Below are 12,500 nucleotides of genomic sequence, written 5' to 3'. Positions count from 1 at the left end.
CTCCAACCACAGACGAATGAGACATCCTTCGAGCGAGAAATCTCCCCAAGGAACCAACCACGCGGCCGACTCTTCGTGTCCTTCAGGATCTCTCGCAAGGACATCCCGGAAGGTCGTTGGCTGCCCTGCGTCCTTGCCGGATCCTTGCCAGGGGGAGGAGGGGGCTGTAATGGTTCTCAGTGATTCCCTCCGGCGGGAGAGAGTGGTGTTGGTTCTCATTTTATGATTTTTACAAATGTCATTTACATTTCTCTGAAGCAGAGCCCAACGGGAGAGGCAACTCAGGCCAGAACAATTAAGGAGGACCTTCAGCCGCTTTGGGGAAGGGTTGTTATGAGAGTTGGGGAATAGGGAAGCAAAGAGAGGATTCGAAAGCATAGCAGGAGATTATTATTATTATTATTATTATTATTATTATTATTATTATTATTATTATTATTATTATTATTATTATTATTATTATTATCCATTCATATTAAACAAACCAACCGGGCCACTGACTTGAAAATGAAGCTTCCAAAGTAACAGGAAGGCGAGATCTCACTTATTAAGAAAGATAAAACAATAAATCAATAAAGAAAATAAATGAATAAAGTAATAAATAGCTAAAAATGCATTCAAATAGAAGGAGGAGAGTATTGGGGTAGTAATGCACTGCATCTTAGCTTGAAATTTCGAAGTTCCATTTGCACGATAACCGCTACGTTTGGCAATACTTTGCATTGAGCTCTAGAAAAAATAAGAAATCCCTACAGACGAACAGGCGTAAGCTTTCGTCACTGACAGAAACGTCCAGATAGATGTGAGCTTTGGGGCACTTTATTTCAATCTTTACTGCACAAAAGAGATGCTTAGTTCAGATACCAGCTCTACGGATGTCCATATAAAAGGTCTGAGAACAAATGTTACGAACCGTTAAATTTAGGCTGAAACAGGTGTTGGGTTTCAAAACCGTCTGTCCAAAGCTTGACAGCCCCCACTCAGGCTTGGGCTGTGAACAGAAATGGATTGACAGCTGTCTACTTGAAGCTCTACAACAAGCCATTAAACTTGGTGTCTTGTCAAAAAGCACTGACCTCTAGCGCGGGACCTTGACCCCAACCCATGGGGGGGAGGGGTGGGCGGAATAGTTTAACTCCCACAAAGGGTATGGCAGAATGAGTCGACGGAACCCCAAATGGTACTCTTGATGTTCGGCAACAAATAAAACTCCGTCTTAAAGATGGAAGGGGACAGAGTCTCTCAAACAGCAACAGGGTTTAAAAGAAAGCTAGACAAAATCATTAGGAGGACACTGTAAATGAACAGTAAAACCTGCTCCTAGAGATGAGTGAGCGCACGATGTCTTCTCTTTGGATAGACTAATAAATCTTTAAGACATCCTAATCCTTCTCTCTCTCTCTCTCTCTCTCTCTCTCTCTCTCTCTCTCTCTCTCTCTCTCTCTCTCTCTCACGAATATTATTATTATTATTATTATTATTATTATTATTATTATTATTATTATTATTATTATTATTATTATTGGCGAAGAAATCCACTATGACGTGAGTGTAATATTAAAATAAAAGTATATTTACACTCACATCATCGTGGATTTCTTCTCCAATTTTGTGACTCGTGAGATTATTATTATTATTATTATTATTATTATTATTATTATTATTATTATTGCTGGAGGATTCATCATCTGGGGATGGAATGACACCTCCACTGGCCATCCAGGTAATTGATACCTTGCGGGAGATGGGAATTCTCACGGTAGGTTGAGGGATGATAATCTTTTACGTGACTGGCAGCAGTTGTAAATGAGAGAGAGAGAGAGAGAGAGAGAGAGAGAGAGAGAGAGAGAGAGAGAGAGAGAGAGACCTTACCTTACAGACCTTACATCTTGTCGGGTTGCCCCAGGTCCCTCAGTGTGAGGCACCTCTAATGTCTACCAGAGAGTTGCTAGTGCATCTTCCGGTATATTTTGCATCTTCCAATCTTGGATGGTTTGGGATGCAGCTTAGATATTTGTCGAGCCTATTCTTAAACACATCTACGCTCACTCCTGATATATTCCTCAGATGAGCTGGCAACGCATTGAATAGACGCTGCATTGTCGATGCTGGTGCGTAGTGGATTAATGTCCTGTGTGTTTTCGTTATTTTTTCCTGGTATAGTTTTTGGGCACTATTAATCTACCTCTGCTTGCTCTTTCTAATATTTTAGCTCCATGATGTTTCCGGCAATTCCTTCTATCTGTTTCCATGCTGAATTATCATGTAGCGTTCTCTTCTCCTTTCTAGACTATATAATTTTAAGGATTGTAGTCTTTCCCAGTAGTCAAGATCCTTAACTTCTTCTATTCTAGCTGTAAAGGACCTTTGTACACTCTCTATTTGTGCAATATCCTTTTGATAGTGTGGGTACCATATCATATTGCAATATTCAAGTGGACTACGAACATATGTTTTATAAAGCATAATCATGTGTTCAGCTTTTCTTGTTTTGGAAGTGCCGTAACAACATTCCATTTTTTGCTTTACATTTTGCCAATAGAATTGCTATTTGATCAATTGCATAAACATTGGTTCTATTCAACATCACACCAAGGTCTTTAACTGGTTCCTTATTTGTGATTGTCTCATTATTAGGTCCCCTATATGCATATAGCTTTCCTTCTCTGTCTCCATAATTTATTGATCCAAATTTATCAGAGTTAAATACCATCCTATTTACCTCTGCCCAATCATATACTTTGTTACGGTCTCTTTGTAGGCGCGTTTCCTATCTTCATCACAAGTAATTTCTCTACTTATCCACAGATTATGTTTTCTAATTTTCTTCACTAATATATTATGATCTACTTTGTCAAAAAGCTTTTTGCAAAAAGCCTAGATAAAGCCACATCTGTTTCATTTCTGCTTTTCATATTTTTTGTATAGTTCTCAAGGTGGGACTAAACAGTTGGGGTTGGGTGTACTTTTTCCGGGTACAAAAACCATGTTTTTGTCTATGTTAAACAAATTATTTTCTATTAAATGGTCATAATATTTTTCATTCATTACCCAATTTCATACACTTCATAAGATGTGATGTTAGACTCACAGGTCTATAAATTACTGCCTCTAGTCTTGATCCACTTTTTGAAAGTATTGGTAAATATGTAATTTGTGCTCATCATAAAAATCTTGCTTGTATCTACACTTTGTCGTAATAATATTGCAAGTGGCTTTTGTGATAGAATGAACTACTTTCTTTAACAAAAAATTAGCAGGGACCCACCAGGCAGGCCCCAGTGCTGCTCCATTTTAATTTCATTAATAGGCCTGCACAATATCAGGCTTTAATTAATATCTATGTCTGCTAAATATTCCACTATTTTCATCCCTTTATTAATTCTGTATCCAAATTATCTTCATTATCAATTCTAGGGGTGAATTCTCTTATATCTTTCTGCCAAATATGTTGCATATTTCCTTTTTTTCATTCGTTAATTCCTTTTCAATTCTCTTTAGAGGCCCTATTTCTATTGTTCTTCTTTATTCATCTTTTTTTTGGCAACGAGTACAATAGTTTTGGGTTTGTTTGATATTTACTAGTTTTTTTTCTTCCAAGCCCCAGTTTTTCATTTTTCTTTTTGATTGGATAATCTTTTGTTCTTAGCATTTTTCTATCTTACTTTTTAGTTTATAAACTTCCATGCATTTTTTTTCTTTTGCACTTTCTTATTTTCTGGAACAAACAAGATCCTTCTGTCTCTTGGTATTGCAGAAGGATCTTGTTCAGAAAGAGAGAGAGAGAATGATATAACAAGGAAGATATATAGAGAGAAGGAATAGATTACTTAGTAGATCCAAAGAGGAGAGAGAGAGAGCGAGAGGGCAGAGAGAGACCGAGAGGAGAGATGGGGGAGAGAGAGAGAGAAGAATAAGATTAGCTGTAGATATCCAGGGACCGGGAGAGAGAGAGAGAGAGAGAGAGAGGAGAGAGAGAGAATGATTAGAAAATATAGTACAAATAGATAGGGACAGTTAGAAATAGGATTAGCAATAGATATGCGGAGAGAGGGAGAGAGAGATCACCCATCTCATAGGTGTGACCAATTCACAGGCAGGTAGGTTCTGGGAAAAGACATAATTACATGACGCCTTCTCTGGTCATAAACTCCTGTCAGGTAGAAGACAATGTTGTGGGGAATTACGTTTCACGCCTGCAAATTACCAATATTAATCACTTGGTAAAATCATTGGTTTTTTACACTGAAATAATATCTTATACATACCCATATATAGATATATATATATAATATATATATATATAATATACCATATAATATACTATAATAATAACGCTCTTCTCGATTTATATTGCTGGTAAGGATACGAAACCAGGTCGGACACATCTTGACGAGGAATCGGATGCAGCGAAGGTCGTTCAACCAACCCACTGTCACGCTCAGGTGATCTCACGTCCCGATGCCTGCCTTTTGACTCACCCCCGCAATAGTATATACTTTGTCTTTTCGACTGACACAGCGATCACGGTGCTGTGAGTTCTTTATCAGAGGAGGTTTTTAAGGATAAAAAAAAAGCAGGAAACAGAAAAAGACAGGAATGCGCGTTTTTTTTTTGGGTCATTAACTCAGTGCATTTGCAAAAAATCATTTCTTGCTGCCTTGTAAGGTGCAATGACGTGAAGTTTCATTGCTTTATACGTGTATATATATATATATATATATATATATATATATATATATATATATATATATATATATATATATATAGTGTGTATACCTATAGCAAACACGCACACAGATATCTATATATTACTTCTAGGGCACAATTTTCACGGATACAACATTCATTGAATAGAATGCTTTCTCACTGTTAACAGCTTTTGAAATTGCTTCAATATTCTAATTATTTTCTTTACTTCATTGTTCAGGTTACTAATGGACACATAATGGGGTTCTTCCATTTACTCCAGTATTTTTACACGCGACAGCTGTTCGTCAACCTATACGTATTGACGTTTCAAGCGTACTGATACAAATATGTTGTTGTTTTTGATTTAGCTGACCCGACGAAGACATAGCATCCCTGGGACGTTGAAAGTTTATTTACTAACGTACAGTGGATGAAACAATACAAATCATCATGGACAAGATATACCGCCCCTCTGAGAAAACCACCATTACCGATCCCCGAAAAAATCTTAAAAGAGATGCTGGAAGCATGTACAAAGGAAGCCCCATTCCTCTCACATAGGGGCGAAATATATCGACAAAAGGACGGCGTGGCAATGGGTTCCACCCCTGGGGTTCTTTTCGTAAAACGCATACATGGCACACACAGAAGAGGTCACATTTGAAGAACACCCAAAACCCAGAATCTATGGGATATATTGATGATATCTTTATCACAACAAAAGGGCGACAATGACATAGAAGAATTAGTAAATAAACTACAAGCAAATTCTACATTAAATTTTACGGTAGAAAGAAGTGATGAGAGATGCTCCCTTTCTTGGACGTACTTGTGACCCGAAGAACAACAAATACAATACCACGTATACACTAAAAAGACAGACGCTGGAAGATGTTTAAATGCTAGAGGAGAATGCCCTGATGCATATAAAACGATCTGTGGTAAATGCATACATAAAACGCGCCATAACACACTGTTCCACGTGGAAAGCGACTATAACGAAGAGATCAAACAGAGTTCAACAGCTGCTCACAAATAACGGATATCCAGATGACATGATCCAGCAAGTTGTCAAAAAGAGATTAGAGGCTTTCCATAATCCGACCCCGAGGAACAAACACACAAGACAAAGACAAAGAAATAGTGATATACCATCAGATACCATACAACAAACACCCACGAAGATGAAAGGAAAGCCATCCTTGGTATACTGCGAAGAGGAACCACCCCCTAGCGCCATATAACAAAATAACAGCAAGGATTTACTGCAAACAAACCTTACGGGCCTCTTTGGTAATGAAAAATAGTACGGCCCCATCGACGGAGAAAGAGGTTAAATCTGATATAGTATACAAGTTGTCTGTGCTGACGAGCAATGTCAGTCCCCCAAAAATGCTTATATCGGACACACAACACCACACTCAAACGTCGCATGCAGGCCCACAGAAACCAAGGAGCATTCATCAGCACTTTGTGGATACCCACAATAAAAAAACCATCATTACAAGAACTTCTCACAAACACCAAAATAATACACAAGGAAGGCAACTACAATCGTTTATTGATATCAGAAGCAGTCAGCATCGCATGCAACGTCCCAGCCTTAACATCCAACGTGAGGCAGACCGATCCTTGCCCTCGTGTAGGAGGCAGTCCTTCAACCACGCAAAGCACAAAGCCCCACAACGCGGACAGGAGCGCACACTGACTTTCAGTGAATTAGACATATATGTATTAATATATATTTATGTATAATGTGCATATAATAACTTACTTTCAACTTTTATTTAATTTCTGTTGTTAACATATTTATTTATTTGTCTTATTTTATGTTTCACTATAGTCTTTTGTAAATACTTAAAACTAGGTATCTGGCAATTGTACTACTTTCGTCCTCATGACGTCACAAAACGCATAGGCTGGCATATTTGTATCGTCTTGCGTAACACTTTTGTCGTTATTTATAGATTTCTTTGAGAACGTATTTTTGAGCTCTTCTCTCATGGCAGAGAAGCGTCCATCGTCTCCCGACCCTCGCTGGTGGGAACCTGCCCTCCCCTGACGAGCAGGGCTTTCGATGGTACAGAAGAAGCGAAAGAAAGCTTTGAAGACCATCATCAACGTCCTGGGCCTTCGGACACCATCTCAAACTTCGACCCCTGCAAACTCCTCCTCACACTGCCAAGTTCAAGGCAATAGCATCGCAAGGCCAATCGTCATATGCAGCTGTTTTAGCATTGGAGAATAAACACCCCGAAGCAAAACTTCATGCCAGACCTAATCTGAAAGGGGAATTTATAATTTCCCCTAAAGACCAGCATTCAGCCGACCTCCTCAGCAACGACCCCTCCTGCCTTCTCCTAGATCCTGCAGATAAAATCACAAAAGGGATGATTTGTAAAGTCCCGAGATACATTCCCATCGAAAGAATTCTCCAGCTACAATATCCTGAGTGCATCAAGATGCACAGTAAAGAAAGACGCAGCTACGACTGAGGAAACCCTGAAGGTGGAGGCAACATTTAAGGGAATATATCCCTCCCTTCATCGATCTCGGAATCCTCGGCACCTACCACCACAGAAGCCTTCGTTCCTGAGCCACTTCGATGTTTCAAGTGCCAGAAGTACGGACACCACAGGAGAGAATGTACTTCCCACCACGTCTGCGGAATATGCAGCTTGAAACATGAAACTGACGTTTGCCTCCAGAAATTCAAATCAAAGGGCCACACTGTTGCCCGATGCCCAACTGTCACCAGTCGCACCATGCATGGTTCAGAGGATGCCCTGTCAGACTGGAGAAGATCTGGAGGATAAAGGGCATAACTCCACCACCTGCAAGACCTCAAGACCGCCAGCCGCCCCAAGACGACCTCCAAGCCAACCAAGGATTGATCCCAGGACCAACCTACCTCCTCCACCACAAACTCCTCATCCTTCTAACCAAAAACCACGTCATTATATCCCAAACCCCTCATCCTTCCTTCCCTCCAACCTCCAATTCCCAAACCCCTTCCAACCCCCCCGACCCCTAAGGTTTTTCCCTCTACCCCTCAGTTTATTCCCCCACCCCCAAACCCCTCAGGTTATCCTCCAGCCTTTGCATCGCCAAGACGCCGACCTCCTGCTCGTCTGCGAAGCAGGAACTCAGACAGAACAACCAGAAACAACCAGTTGAAGATATGCAGGTCGAGACAATCACAGAAGCTCCCGCTTTGTATGCCGAAACTGGAACACAAACAGAGGAGTTCCCAGTTAAGCAAGACATGGGAATCCAGACCTGCAAACCGAAACTCAGATCAGTCGCCTCTGGAAGTGAATTCCGGTTCGTAGGAGAACAAGGAATTCACAAGCTCCTGATGACCTACGACGAATTCAAATCAAATTCATTAACAGAGTTTATACTCGACAACCAATACTACAACGACTGACTGTTTAAAGAGATCTTCCAGGAAGCCCTCAACTTTGAGATCTCCCTCCCAGATGATTTCCTCAATCTGAATTTCGATTCAGAACTCCTCGAAGGCAAAAAAACCCATTCTGTAAAAGAACGATCATCAACTGTTCTCTGAGCTCGTCCACGTTCTGTTGGACCTAGAGATCAGTTCCAGATGACCTCCTTCGAGAGAAAAGCTGTGTTTATAGCATTTAAACTGCTTTTTCTTTTACTAACAAACAATCCTCCTTTCCCCTCCGTTTTTCGGCCGCCTCACGTCTAACGACCGAATATTTCAACTGTCACTCTAACTACTGCTTAAGCTGTTGTTTACTTTTGTTTTGCTTTCTCTAGAACTTATAATATTTCGTTTTTCTCTCGCCGAATCTCTATCACTAAACGATCGCGCTGTTTCATTCTATTGTCGTTAAGTGAAACATGGTACTTGAACTCCATAGATTAATGTGCTTTTTTTTTTTTCCGTTTTCTACGACTAAAAATTTTTCGTTTTCCTTACTGGCTATCTCTGACTCGCCAGGACTCGCTACTATCGATCTTTATCTCCTACTAATGGGTACCTTAGGGTTTAAAGGGGTTTGTAACCTTGCCTGTTCACCTTTCCTTTCCTTTTCAAATCATACCATTTCACGTGCATAACCCATAGAAATCATAAATAAAGGCTCACCTCATATCTTAAAAATCACCTTTCCACATCCAAAAATTCAAATGACCTACGGGCTGCTCTATGAGCAAGAGCCCGTGCTGGCATAAAGCCAGCTTAATCCTAAACAACAACAAAACATATTTGTATCAGTACGCTTGAAAACGTCAATACGTTATAGGTTGACGAAACAGCTGTCGCGTGTAAAAATACTTGGGTAAATGCAAACCCCCATTATGTGTCCCATTAGTAAACTGAAACGAATGCAGAAAGAAATAATTAGAAAATATGAACAATTTCAAAAAAGCTGTTAACCGGAGAAAGCCATTCTATCATGAATATCTATAATATAGTGTCTCGCCCAAGAGGAAGGTGTTTTGGCTTGCATAATACTACATAATATAATAATCATAATATAATAATAATAATGATATAATTATCATATCTCAAGACATACAAATAAATAGAATGCAAAAATGTACTTGGCGACAATGTGTTAAAATTATGAATATCGACCGAAGCATCAATCTATTATTATTATTATTATTATTATTATTATTATTATTCATTATATGATTATTATTATTTTATTATTATTATCCAAGTGAAGTACCGTACAGTTAAACTGAGAGTTGACACAGGTTATCAAAACGAATACACAATATCATTGAATGTTAATTTCTAATAATCAATATATTCCGCTTTCCAAGCTGCCCCAATACAATGAACGAAAGGACTTATTGAATCATACATGGCAGAGCTCAAAAGATTGGATATATATCTTTGACATTAAAGTAAAAAGCTCATTCTTTCAAGAATGTTGGAACACATTAACACGGAAAGGTACAGTTGCTTGAAATTCGAACAGACCAAAGGAAGGAAATGTCTATTTAGGACATGGTTTTTGTTAGCTGCGTAATTGTTTTTGGTTGTTTATTATTATTATTATTATTTTTTTTTTTTTTTTTTTTTTTGCCCTTAACAGTCCTCCAATTCGACTGGGTGTATGTATAATGGTGGGGTTTCCGGTTTGCATCCTGCTCCTTAGGATCCATCCCTTTTTTATTATTATTATATATTAGTATTTTTTTTTTTTTGTCGTCTATCAAGTCCTCCAATTCGACTGGGTGTATTTTTTAGGGTGGGTTCCGTTGCATCTTGCCTCCATCACTTTTCCTCACTATGTGCGCCGGTTTCTCGGATCACACTCTTCTGCATGGTACCTGGATCTACTTCAGCCTCTAGTTTTTTCTAGATTCCTTTCAGGGATCTTAGGGTGATCGTTCCCTAGTGTTTTTCTTGATTATGGTACAATTTTCCATGGCAATGCCCCATATCCATTCTTTTTCTTATTTTCCAGGTCTGATACTTATCAATTTTTCCCCTCCTCTTTCTCTTCAACTCTGTCCCATGGTATTGCGACATCTATGATTGATAATTTCTTCTTGATTTTGTCATCCACTCACGTCTGTCTATTGCACGTATCACCCTTCTCTGTTTGCTGATAACATAGTCCCCAGAGGATCTTTGCCTGATCGTTTTCTACCACTCCTTCAGGTTGGTGCTCGTACCACTTATTACTACTGCAAGGTAGCTGATGTATCTTGCACAGGCTCCAGTTAAGGGCTTTTGCCACTGAATCATGCCTCTTTTTGTACTGGTTCTGTGCAAGTGCCGGACATTCGCTTGCTATGTGGTTTATGGTTTCATTTTCGTATTGCACTTCCTACATATGGGAGAGATGCTATTTCCGTCTATCGTTCTTTGAACATATCTGGTTCTTAGGGCCTGATCTTGTGCCGCTGTTATAATTCCTCCAGTTTCCTTCTCGAGTTCTCCCCTCTGTAGCCATGCCATGTGTCATCGCTGGCTAGTTCTTTAGTCTGTCTCATGTATTGTCCGTACATTGGTTTGTTGTTTCATTCCTCTGTTCTGTTTGTCATTCTCCTATCTCTGTATATTCCTGGGTCTTCGTCTACTTTCATCAGTCCTTCTTCTCATGCACTCTTGAGCCACTCGTCTTCACTGGTTTTCAGATATTGACCCAGTGCTCTGTTCTCGATGTTGATGCAGTCCTTCCTTTCGTGTTATGTATAGTCTGTCCGTATTTGCTCTTGGGTGTAGTACTTTGTGTATTGTCACGTTTCCTCGTTTTCTGATCTATGCTGCGGAGTTCTGCCTTCGTCCATTCCACTATTCCTACGCTGTATCTGATTACTGGTACTGCCCATGTGTTTATGGCTTTTATCATATTTCCGGCGTTGAGTTTTGACTTGAGTAACGCCTTGAGTTCAACTCTGCATATATTCTTTCCTGATCGTGTCCTTCATCTCTTGGTGTTTTATATCCCCTCCTTCCATTATTCCCAGGTATTTGTATCCCGTCTCATGTATGTGTTTGATGTTGCTCCCATCTGGTAGCTTTATCCCTTCAGTCCTTCTTACTTTGCCCTTTTGTATGTTGACTAAGGCACACTTTTCTATTCCAAACTCCATCCTGATGTCCCCAGATACAATCCTTACAGTCTGGATTAGGGTATCTATTTCCTTGATGCTCTTACCATACAGCTTGATGTCGTCCATGAACATCAGATGGTTAATTCTGGAGTTGGTACGCAGCATCCATCTTCTGCAGTACTTTTGTCATGGGAATCATAGCTACTACGAATTGGGGACAGTGAGTCGTCCTTATTATTATTATTATTCTTATTCTTATTATTATTATTATTATTATTATTATTATTATTATTATTATTATTATTATTATTATTGAACAGTATACAAATATGTGTGGTGCAGAGGCCCCATGGATGCGTGAAAATAGAAGAGAAATAGAAATTTGATAATATAAACTAACGAAATTATAAACATCTAGGTACACGAAGTTGAAGAGAAAAAAAAAAATAATAACGGAAAAAAACTAAATAGAATTAAACAAGACCCAGAGTTCTACCCTACGGAGCACCGCACATGCGAGGTTTACGATATTGCTGTAATTTCGAAATGGGAAGTCATAATTCCTTCCGTGTCCTTGGCTGAAGGATCCAAGCCTTCACCTTCACGTTTTTTTTTTTCATTTTTCTTTTTAAATCTTCTTCTGACACACGAGGGAACTCGATTTTGATACACGACAGGAAATTCTATATCGCCTCTGGAAAAGCAGCAGTGTTTAAAGTATCAAGGAAGCTATCCATTTTGAAGAGATAATTCTACCAGGCTTTGCTTATCCTTTGGAGGTGTGTGATTTGCTCCTCAGACAAGGGGTTCAGTTTCCTGTAAATGAAAACTATTGCGATTGTTATGTGGGCCCACCCGAGCGTTTTCTGTTCCCCCCCTCAGATCTTAAAAATGACTGAGGCTGCAAATTTCTATGTTGATCATCCAACTACCAATCATTAGTCATACCAAATTGCAGCCCTCTAGCCTCAGTAGTTTTTATTTTAATGAAGGTTAAAGTTAACAATGATCGTGCTTCTGGCAACGCAACAACACAGGCCAACACGGCTCATAAAGCGTTATACAGAGACCACCTAAAGATAGATCTATTTTTTCGGTAGCCTTGATTATACGCTGTACAGGAAACTTGATTGTGCCGAAGTTTTTTTTTTTTTTTTATTTATTTATTTTTTTAGTCTCGAAATAGCTCAGGTGCAGCGAACTTGACGGAGGTTTGTGATGACAAAAAAAAAAAAAAAAAAAAAAAAAAAAAATTA

The 12,500-nt window shown here is 39.2% G+C and overlaps 1 protein-coding gene across 3 annotated transcripts in view; it reads right to left on the bottom strand.

Annotated features, from left to right (window-relative positions):
• Positions 1-12,500, bottom strand: part of LOC135208031 (cuticlin-4-like) — a 132,752-nt gene that overhangs the window by 25,316 nt on the left and 94,936 nt on the right. The gene's annotated exons all lie outside the window — the stretch shown is intronic.

Source organism: Macrobrachium nipponense, chromosome 34 (genome assembly GCF_015104395.2).
Source record: "Macrobrachium nipponense isolate FS-2020 chromosome 34, ASM1510439v2, whole genome shotgun sequence".
Lineage (NCBI taxonomy): Eukaryota > Metazoa > Arthropoda > Malacostraca > Decapoda > Palaemonidae > Macrobrachium > Macrobrachium nipponense.
Note: the sequence above shows the minus strand (reverse complement) of the source record. Positions and strands in the feature narration are given on the sequence as shown.